The sequence below is a fragment of the Ixodes scapularis genome, unplaced genomic scaffold, assembly GCF_016920785.2.
Source record: "Ixodes scapularis isolate PalLabHiFi unplaced genomic scaffold, ASM1692078v2 PGA_scaffold0__279_contigs__length_252992795, whole genome shotgun sequence".
In the NCBI taxonomy this organism is placed as follows: domain Eukaryota; kingdom Metazoa; phylum Arthropoda; class Arachnida; order Ixodida; family Ixodidae; genus Ixodes; species Ixodes scapularis.
Window position 1 is genome coordinate 57,106,498 of NW_024609835.1, and position 10,719 is coordinate 57,117,216.

Sequence of the window (10,719 nt, forward strand, 5' to 3'; positions counted from 1 at the left end):
GAAAAAAAAAAAAACAGACGGGAGAAGAGTGGAGAGAAAAAACAATACAAGCTCAAGCACAACGTGGGATCAAACCCGAGAAAATCACGAAATCGTGACGATCCCCCACGCGCCAGCATGAGAAGACCAGCACTCGCGTATTATTACCAATTTTCGGGTAAGTATCAACCAGCCTCCGCTGGTCTATAGCTTTTCTAACACTTCAATAACAAGTAAAAAAATAAAAAAATCTACACGCGAAAAACAAGCGCAGGTGTCTGCCCATACGTATCGATACACGTGGCGCCCAGGCGTCGCATCTCATTACGGAGTCCAAGGAGTTGCCATCATTCCCTGACCCTTCGAAATTAAAGCCAAACCGCATCCGCTCGTTGTGTGTGTGTGTATGTTTTTCCATCTACGGAACACTCTTTTATCGTGCGTTTGTTTTTCCTTTCGGTAATTTGCGGCAATAGTGCAAGAGTTGCTCGTCGAAGCGAGCTCCCGTTAGGAAGGACGGTTTGTTTATTTCGAGCGATGCCACGGTCGGCATCGGTCGTTAGATGTTGCCGCCGCCTCCAGCTGTGAGTGAGAAAAGCAAGGACGTTGATGGTTATGCGCTGGATCAAGCCAGGCAGTAAGGGTAGGTGTTTAAGCCAACGAAGGAAAATACATTTCTAGCTTAGCGGTTTAATCGGCGCTTCAATTCGTGTTCGCGGTACACACCTTTGTTCCTCGCTAACGCAATTGGGATACAGTCTTGTCTGGATAATACGGTTCCCGTTACTATGAGTACCCCGCTACGTAGACAACATTTTCGGGGACGAAATAGTAGATACATGCATTTTGGTCTCGTTATTATGTATTATGGACAACTCAGATTCTGGGCGAACTAGTTTTTGGTGGTGGAGGGGAATGGAAGGGAAAGGGGGGGAAGGGGGGGGGGGGGGGGTTGACTTACACTATCGAGACCTCAGCGCTTTGTTTTTCAAACTATAATAGTCGCTTACCGCGAAGGGTTTGCAGTGTCCCTGGCCAACTGGTCATTAGTTTGGTTTCTCGTAAAAAAATTCATTGGTTCTGGCAAGTGAGGAAGCCGGCCAATTTTTAAAGTAGCAATCCAGCGAAGTTTTATTTCCCGGCTACATCTCGCCTAAGAAAGAAAAAAGTACAATAACCTTACATGTTTCCTTTTTTTCTTCAGTTTCCGCAAGTTTTTTTCAATCTTGAAATAAATAAATTTGAGTAGGATTCTTAAATTGTTTGATGGATCTGATTTTCAAAATATTAAGTCGTTAAAATTTACAAAAAAATATCATGAAGCGTGGTCACAGTTTGTTTAAAGAGGGGATGCTCTGAGGACAAAAGAGACTCGAACTGATATGCAACGAACTTTCTTTTTATGGGGTTAGTACGTTTAGCCGCTGCCCGTCAATAAACGTGTCGCTGCCCGTTCATGAAAGTCGAAAGCACAACGTGTCGTTGTGCTTTCGACTTCTGTCTTACTCTTCTGCAGCACCTGTCACTTGATCGACAGAAAATCTATGGTACAAGGTATTCCTTGTACAGCTCAATGACGTTTCTCTAATTGTTCACGTGCAGGCGCCAAGTTTTTTGTTCATATTTTAAGCTATTTTCTTTATACCAGAGTCCCTTCTAAACAGAGGTCCGGAACGCCGGTAAACTGTATCCTTACAACTCCATCTCCGACCACCCATTCACATAACATGTATATCTATACGTGTTGGAAATAAAATTTGTATTGTATTGCGCATCAAAAGACGTCTGAGACCCCCAAACGCGCCAAGGCCATTTGAAAACGACCAATGTGTCGGCCTTCATTCAGGCCTCATTTTTGGCGTCTTCTCCCCCACTTACCCGCGTCCACGAGCGTGCCCAAAGCGAAAAGCCTATTTCGCAGCCCACCATTCCGGAGCAGAACGGAAAGGCACTGAAAGGCCATAACGAATCGCGCAAGTGCCCTTCCACGAGCCCACACAGTGCCGTGGCTCATCTGGCCGGGACCACCTCCTTGGTCATTTTTCAAGAAAGAAAGACATCAACGGTTCCTTTTCTCGCCGCGGTCGTCACGACAAGCAGGGAGACCACCCCGATAAAAGGGCGACGCGTCGAGGTCCCACCGCCACGGCCGAGAACACCTCGGAGGTTTCTTGCAAAGCGGATCTCTACACCCAAGCGTGCGTCCTAGGTGGTCGATGGAGAAGACCACAGTGGAAGGAGCGGAGCGGCGACCTGGACGCGATGCGCGGGCGAGACTTTTCCCGCCTTCGGCGAAGAGGACGGCCCTCGGCCGGGATAACAGGACGGGGCAATCGGCGTTGCCGCCGGCACCGTCGCCGCTCGTGCCGCGGTAGGTCTGTAAGCTGGTCAGCGACAACCAAAAGAGTTGCCGAAGCAGGCGGCACATTGCGCCTCCGTCTAATCTCGGCCGCTTTGCGATGAGCGCCGTGCAGATCAAAGGACTGACCGCGATCGCCAGTTTCCCGCCCAGGATGGCCCCTAAGCGGTGGCTGTGAATCACGGCATCAACCATCAGGGATCGTTGACGGCCAACACGCCTTCGCGAGCTCCGGTTACGCTGTTATGTGTTATAACGTTATACTGGGTCGGCGTTGGAACTATTTGGCCCGCTTTTGAGTGTACCTCGCCGCTCTAATGAGCGGAAGTCCAAAACGAGGCTGGGAAACAAAGAAAGATCGATTGGAACCGAAGGTTTCTGACGTTGTTCCTTCCGCGGAAAATGAACTGGTTTAGAAATTTTTCATCGGCCAGAAAGGAAAGTGACTGACGTGCTCTTGCCAACCCGATTTGGAGAAATATCCTAAAAACTGAGCAATAAAGCAAGACTAAATCAATCTGTGCGTATACATGCCTTATATTGACGCCACATCAGCCACCAATACTGCCGACCATGCTCGATGCCCGTACCTTCTGCGGCATACATTTGGCATCATCGCATTTCTTCTTCTCGGCAAGCTTTGCCGAGAACGTATATGACGGTGCAAAATGTATGCCAAAAAGTACAGGTACAGGAATAGTACGGGGCAATGGCGGCTGGTACAGTGCGCCCTAAACAGCGTTCTCAAATATGGCGCCCTGTGAATACCCCATATAATCTTGTTTGCTCCGATGTGTTCCGCGCCACAAGTGTTGTCGGGCGATGAGCGTTTCGTGCCCGCGCCGAGCCCATGGGCCTTTCCGAAAGAGGAAAGCCCAGATGTGCTTGACATCCGAAATTGAAAGCGGCAGTGCACTGTGAAAATATACACCTTGCTCAGAGGTATCCTTTAACAATTCTCAAGAATTCTGTTATTCATAAGAAGACATTTTTTTAGAAGAACCCACCGTTCATAACCTTCCGCGCTCCCTATCAGCGTTTTGCTCTTTATGTGAGAAAATCTATGAACTGACAGTTTTGAGCGTGTTTTTATTTGTATATTACTTCTGGCAACGAGTGTCCGTGCTCTTCGTTCAGGAGTAGAGAAACAAAAATGCTAGGTGATCATTGCAAACACTATGTTCGTCAAATAAGAACGAAATCGGTATAGGGCGAGTCAGTCTGCCTTGAAATGCGCGAACTGGCATAACCGATTTGCAGCTGCAATTCGAAGCGTCCGGTCCAACTGCTGACCTTTACCGTGTGCCACCCAGTGGTGATTCATCTCCGAGTACAAAGCGCGAGCTTTGGCTCCCAGCTGCGGTGCAATAAGGAACTAATCAATAAACAAGCTTGAAGTATTTCCGTCGCATCTACATACCTTGGCAGATCCCGTACGGTACGAACCGTCTGAAAAGAACCCAGCTTCCATGCTACCAGGATTTTGACAGCACTGCAGCGGCACATCGATTTAACATCACCTAAAATAATTAAATCAAGAACAACAAATATCAATACTGGCTGTCGGAAACAGAAGTCATCGAAAGGCCGCCCAGTAAAATAACGTGATTTTTGTGAATGAAGGTGCACGGTCAAGGTCTTGCAAACTTCGGCTGCACTTATACGCTTCTAATTGGCATCAAGTTGAAAAACGGATACTTCCACCTACCCGTCCGACCACACAAGAAGCCAGAAAAAGACTTCGGGTCAAAACAGGATTGCCACTCATAAAAGAGGCCGCCACGCTGTCAATTACCACTGGAAGCCGCGTGAGAACAAACCAGCCAAAACAAAAACTTTACGGAAGCTTTTTTTTTTTTCCGTTGATGGTCAAGAAATATTACAAGGGCCCTTACGAGCGCTGGAAAAGAGCCCAGCTTGCCTTTCAGCAGTGTTCTTCGGTGGATCATAATCACAAAGCAGCGTAAGTTCTCGCCTTGGAAGACCACCAGCACACCTCTAGACTACGCTAGCCTTGCACTGCAAGACGGCAACTCGGCCCATTCAGTGACAAGCGGCGGATGCTGAGAACACGTCATTCAACGCACCTCATTAGGAGGGCAGATAAAGCGGCCGCTGAGGCGTTCTTGCTACGAGGGATTACGGCCACTTCCTGTCTCCAGTTAACATCGGCAGGACGACGCATCTTCAGTAAGCTGTGGACCACCACTTTCTGGTTTTCAGTGAAGATGTAACTGGATTTTGATTAAAATGTTGAGGAATGTTTCATCTAATGAAGAGCAAGGAAAAGAGACGCCGGTGTGCTGTTGGGATCTATAGTCGTTGGCAGGTTAAGAGTTCAGGACGAGGGAATGGAAGGCTGGGGAGGAAGAAGCAGGTGGAATGGTGGATAGAGGGGGATGATCCTACTCTCCTCTCAAGCAATATTCATCTGCTTACTCCTGCCCAGCCTTCCTTTTCCTCGCCATGAGCTCTTAACCTTTCACCGATTATACAGTTAACCCGTTTTCCTAAACTTGAAGGGTAGGAGAATAAAATCAAGAAGATATAAATCGTGATTTAAATTACACCCGTTTTACTATTATGATTTATATCAATCCTTTCCCGCATAAGTAATTCCCCAAAATACTCATCATTTAGCGTTTGCCTGTCATTTGACGCTTTCTATGTGCATTATATTTGTGTCTAAGTCAAAGAATGATAAAGCAAGAAAGATTTATGGCAGGCTGAGCACGAACCTAAAGCGGTGCTTTTCTGAGCAAATCACGGTGTTGAGCTTTTCTGTACCATCGATTTCGTTCGTCAGTTGAATAATGTCCCATTGCAAGCAGACCAGAATACGGAAGAAATGAAAAGAAGTAATGTCCTCTTGCAACCAGATCAAGACGCGAAAGAAAATGCAAATAAAGCTTTTCCATTAACTAGAAAATCAAGCTGCGTTTGTTCTTGTATGACGAATTTTACATCCGGAAAAAGCTGTGTGTTAAACTGTACCTTAAAAGTTTCAATTTACCGTATTTCTTTCTTCCGCCTTTTGTTTTCAGTCATTGGACAGATTGATTAATTAATCTGCCCTGTTTAAAAGAAAAAACATATATTGAAAAACAATAACTGTTTTCTAGGTACAGTGATTTAAATAAAAATAATGTAATCAAAATAAAATAAAACTAATTTAAATGAAGTAAATATAACTTACCTTAATTTAATTTTTTATAGCTGTTTTACTTTGGAGGGTAGCATAGACGCGAACTTGGCATTTTTTCGCGCTAAGCAGCCATTATACAGTTTGCCACTGCCCTCCCATCTTCCTCTAACAACGGGAACATTTATGCATACATTTTTGTGATTTGGTTTACGGAATACTTTTGATATGGGGTATCCAAAACCCTCTTTCGTAATTTAACCAGCTCACGCCTACCTGTAACATTTTTCCAGTAGGCAACATTTCTCAGACATGGTAAACTATTCCAGTGTTCATACCGTTTCCATAATAAAATGGAAAGAATGGACATGAGGGAAAGACAGGCTCGACGATACAAGCAGCAACTTAACTTGCAGCGTGCAAAGCTCTGGCTGCTGAACCGCCTCGTTCAGCGGTCTGACCAGTTGCACTTCACCTTTTGCGACTCTAATTTTACCCACATGCAGTCAACAAGTTGGTGTTGTGCTGTGCCTGCTTTGATGTACTAAATAAAGTAGGATTTCCGACGAGAACGCTGCAGAAATGAGAAGTAGGAGTAAAGTTTTAGTGAAGCTAATAGATGTGCTTGGGTTCGTGTCGAGAACATGCAAACCAACTGTGGGTGAGATCTCTTGAAGTTCGCAATAAACCTTTTTTCGAGTAAGGAGCGCCGTCTGGGAAGTTGTCTGCGAACTACAAATGAAAAGCATCCCACTATGCCTCCGCCCGTCAAAACACATTGGCATCGTGCCGTTGTATCGGTTTTCAGTGCTTTTCTATCCCCCCCCCCCCCTCCCCATACTACCGATACCAAAACAAAAAGCGCCAAAAGACTCAATACGCGCGAAGATAGATGCTGACAATGTTGCTGTCGCCATTTTCGCAGGGCACCGCGTCCCAGTGTCCTGCAAAAATGGCGAGAGCGGGGGTGTACGCATGCGCAGCTTACTGGAAAAAGGTCCACTGTTTATGTGACTTCAAAGAGATGTAATCCAGAGTAGGTTCGCTTAGACCAAAACATATTTCACAATGCTATGCTAATCTTTTCCCGCTCCTTCTCTTTACTGCGCCATTCTTGTTGGAAGTCAGACTTTGAATGTATTTTCATCAAAGCACGAAAGCATTTTGTGGATTTCTGAAATTCTTGCGGCATGTGGGTTAGATTAGAGCCATGACAGGACGGGGTGAAATACCTAGTTAGTTCACCTTTAGCTTTTTTTTTCTATGTCCACATGACAAAAAAAAACTTCTGAAAACATCAAGTTACTAGCTTTTTACAATACAGTTGCTATCATTTTAGAACATGATACTCTTTCCTACTGAAAATATTCTTTAATTTAAAGCTGGGCCTTTCATCCAGTCATTTACACAGTACTTACAGTCAGCTAGGCCGAGTGGAGCCTGCATTTTGTGACTCTAGTTTGGCCCAAATGCAGTTTACAAATTTGTGTTGTGCTGTGCCTGCTTCGATATAAATAGATTAAAGGAAGATGTCCGACGAGAACGCTGCAGAAAGGAGATGTAGCAGTAAACTTTTAGTGAAGCTAAGTGAGTTGTGCTAGGTTTGTGTCGAGAACATGCAAACCAAATGTGGGTGAGATCCCTTGAAGTTCGCAATTGTCTGTGCGACTTTAAAGAGATGTGCCCCAGAGTTGGTTTGCTTAGACCAAACACATTTCACAATGCTACGCTAATTCTTTCCCGTTCCTTCTCTTTCCTGCGCCATTCTTTTTGGACGTCCGACTTTGAACCCATTTTTATCAAAGCATGAAAACAATTTGTGGATTTCTGAAACGCATGCAGCATGTGAATCAGATTTGAGCCATAAAAGGACGAAGTAGAATACCTATTTATTTCACCTTTAGCTTTATTTTTTTTTTATACGCCTACAAGTCAGCGTAGAGAAAAAGCTTCTGAAAACCTCAGGTTACTAGCTTTTCAGAATACAGCTGCTACAGTCTTGAAGCATGGTACTCATTCTTAACTCTAAAGATTCATTAAAGTTGGGGCTTCTTTTATCTAGTCATTTACACAGTACTTACAGTCAGGCCGAGTGGAGCCCGAAGTTTTGTAGTGCATCTTGACAGCTGCAAATTGTCATTCTGAACACTGAATTGTCTATATCCTTAATAATAATAGTGCCCTTGTGCATCTCGAAAGCCACATATTGTCATTTCTAAAAGTGGGTGGGATCCCTTTTTTAGAGAATATTGAAAGCTTGATTTAGTTCAGAAGTGTGCAAGACAATATCACAGCATTTTCTTGTTTATAATGCTGCTTTTGAAGCTTTACCTAATTAAATATTGGTACACTAAATGCACCATCGAAAGGCAGCTTTGTAGAAAGGTCCTTTATGTCATCGATTAGATTTTTTTCTGAAATCTATGTTAAAGAATATTATGTAGGTTGTAGCCTAGCTTGGGATACCAGTGCATTCTAGTGTAATGAAGTACAGTTTGGCTTTTGTGTTGGCTTTTGTACAAGTGCAATTTCTAAGCTGTACCAGAGCCCTGGCTATACATTTGCGCTTGCATTAATGCTTTTCAGATCCCATATGCCACTACGTTCATGTTTCTCTGTTCTTCAGATGTGGCCACGGTCCTCTGGTTTATTTATATTGTGACAAGTCTTAGTCAACTTTAAAGGGTTTTAATCTTAATAAATACCATTATTTGAATCTTTCTGTGCAGAGCCGTATCACTTGTGTTCGTCTCATTCCAGGCATTAGAATACTATTTTAATGTTGGAGGTTCTGAGTGACTCAGTTTCAAAAGTAGAGTCCAAGGATATGCTCAAGATAGACGATTCAGCAATAGTTACTAAAAATGAGGAGAAGTACATTGCCTGCGTGTAAAAACATTGTTAATTTTTTTTAAATTTAATTGCGGACAACCTATATTTAGGAACTATAATAGTGATCGGCACAGGTTGCAAGCCACCAGTTCATTTGTGTCAATTTTTGTTTAAATTTTGTCTTTGTATTTTTGGTGTCATTATTTTAATTATTCCCAAACATTTTGCAGAAAAACTTGTGGAATAACGATGTGAATATATAGCTGTAATAAATCGTAATGTGGGCCTAAAAGACAGAGGAAAAAACGCGAGGTTGGGAAATTGGTAAAACTCTCCAAAAAAGCATACTCAAGCAACAAAAAATTGCTTCTAGTCAATTGCCTTAACATTGACCCATTTTATCAATTTGATTTTGCTAAACGTTGTGAACCGAGCAGCTGAATACATACAGTGACATGTAACATGGCAACATCACCCTTCAGGTGCGCGCAGGGTGCAGCAAGCTAGCAATTGCGTCGCGTTTAGCTTTTGCGGCGGAAGGCGCTCTTGTCACGTGTGGTTCTCCACGCACCAGGCGTGGATCCTCTAGTTCCTCTGTGCGAAGGACAAAGGGGTGCGCAGATGTGAGAATGACGTAGTGAAAGCACGTCGCCATCACAAAGAAAAAAACTATCTTGAAGTTGTCCATGTCCAGGTCTCCGAGACGTCGAAACTTTCCTTTCGATTCGGCGGAGGCCCGCTCTACCACTGATCGCGAGGCACCAAATGTTGTATTGAAATGACTGTCTCCTCGTCAGATGACCATTGCCCTTGTAAGGACGCATCAGGTTGACCTTCAGTAATAAGCAGGGACGCCGAGGATGTGGAAGTCCTCGGGAAGGGCGCTAAGAATGTCATCCGAGCCAGAATTGGTGAGGATGCGTGCATCGTTCACCCGGCCTGGGACCCCGCATGCACGCGTCTGAACACCATGCTGATGTCACAGCAGCCTTACAGCACGATGGAGTGGAACTCCTTCCTGTTGTAGAAGACAGACTGCTCTTCTTTGGGAGCCTTGATGGACACATGGCAGCCGTCCACGGCACCCACAACGCCCGGGAGCCTCTACCTGCGTTCGAAGTGGCTGGCCACCTGGCCAAGCTGCGTGCGCCGCTGTATCACAGAAGGTGCACACCGTGCCCATACAAATACGACCTACGAGACCACGAAGTGGAGGGTGCTCTTGTGAACACCAAACCTGTCAGCGACGCCACGGTATGATTCCCGATTTTCCAGGAGCCACAACGTCCTGAGGACCCTGGTGGCTGTTGGCACCCGGACTCCAATGGTCTTGGTTAGATTCACGAACTCGTGAGGACGGTGGTGACCTCAATAGAAAAAGCTAAACAGAAACCATCAACTCGAGGGGTCACATGTGTGGCTGACCACATTGTGAAGATTCACGGACAGCTTAGTGACCCACAGATGAACGACCTGAATCATGCCCCAACTTCGGAAGGATTAAGCCACAAAATCCTAGCCAGAATTAAAAACACTAAGCGAGGGCTGAAAAAGTCCCTTGGCGAAGCTTTGACTATGAATGTTAACCCACCTGAAGGACAGAGTCTGAAGACAGAGTATAGATACGTTGAGTATTACCAAGTTACACGCCGGCTGAGCGAATATAAGAAGCTAAAGCTTACCTCCAAAGCGAAGCATTAAAGCCTTGTTAGGAGCAGGACGTTCACAACCAAGCAGCTGAAATGGCCCAGTGTTTTCCTAAACTTATAGACTGTCTGTGAACTCTATGCCTCCACTGGAAATCAAGAAAGTGTGGCCACTGCTTTTCAAGAAACTGCACTTCCTAGAGCCCTTTGAAAGGCATATGCAATAAGCTGGATGAGAGCATCTTTAACCATTCATTCATGAATAAGTAAACTACGCCCGAGTTGTGTAAAGGCTGCCTGGTCATCGGATGCAAACCGCTAACGCCAAAAATTATTTTTGTAATTATTAGAGCCCTAGTTTGAAATGTTTTGTGTATGTCCAATAACCTACGGTGGTTTCATATAACAACTAATATAACTTGTCTAATTTGTGTGTCCTGGTCCTTTAAAGAAATTTCATTGAAGTTGACAACTTCCTTAAATCACCCTGGCACTACCGACTTGCAACGTGACACACCTTGCAGCTTGTGTGAACTTAGACGTTCATGAAAACACTAAACCATTCATAGTATACATATCTGCAGGTACTTACACTTTGGCAAAACTGTGACCTTTTTCACGAATGGTGCTTGCTTTTTAGAAAGAGAATTGGAAATTTTCATGTACTACTTATACTGCTCTTCTTTTTTCAGGGACAAGCATCTTCGACGCGCACTGCCTCCTGGCTGTAGACAAGGAGCGATGCTTTGAGCAACTCGGCT

General features: G+C 44.6%; 1 pseudogene; it reads right to left on the bottom strand.

The window, feature by feature from the left end:
• Positions 1–8,725: 8,725 nt before the first annotated feature.
• Positions 8,726–9,794, bottom strand: LOC120844263 (annotated as a pseudogene).
• Positions 9,795–10,719: the final 925 nt, after the last annotated feature.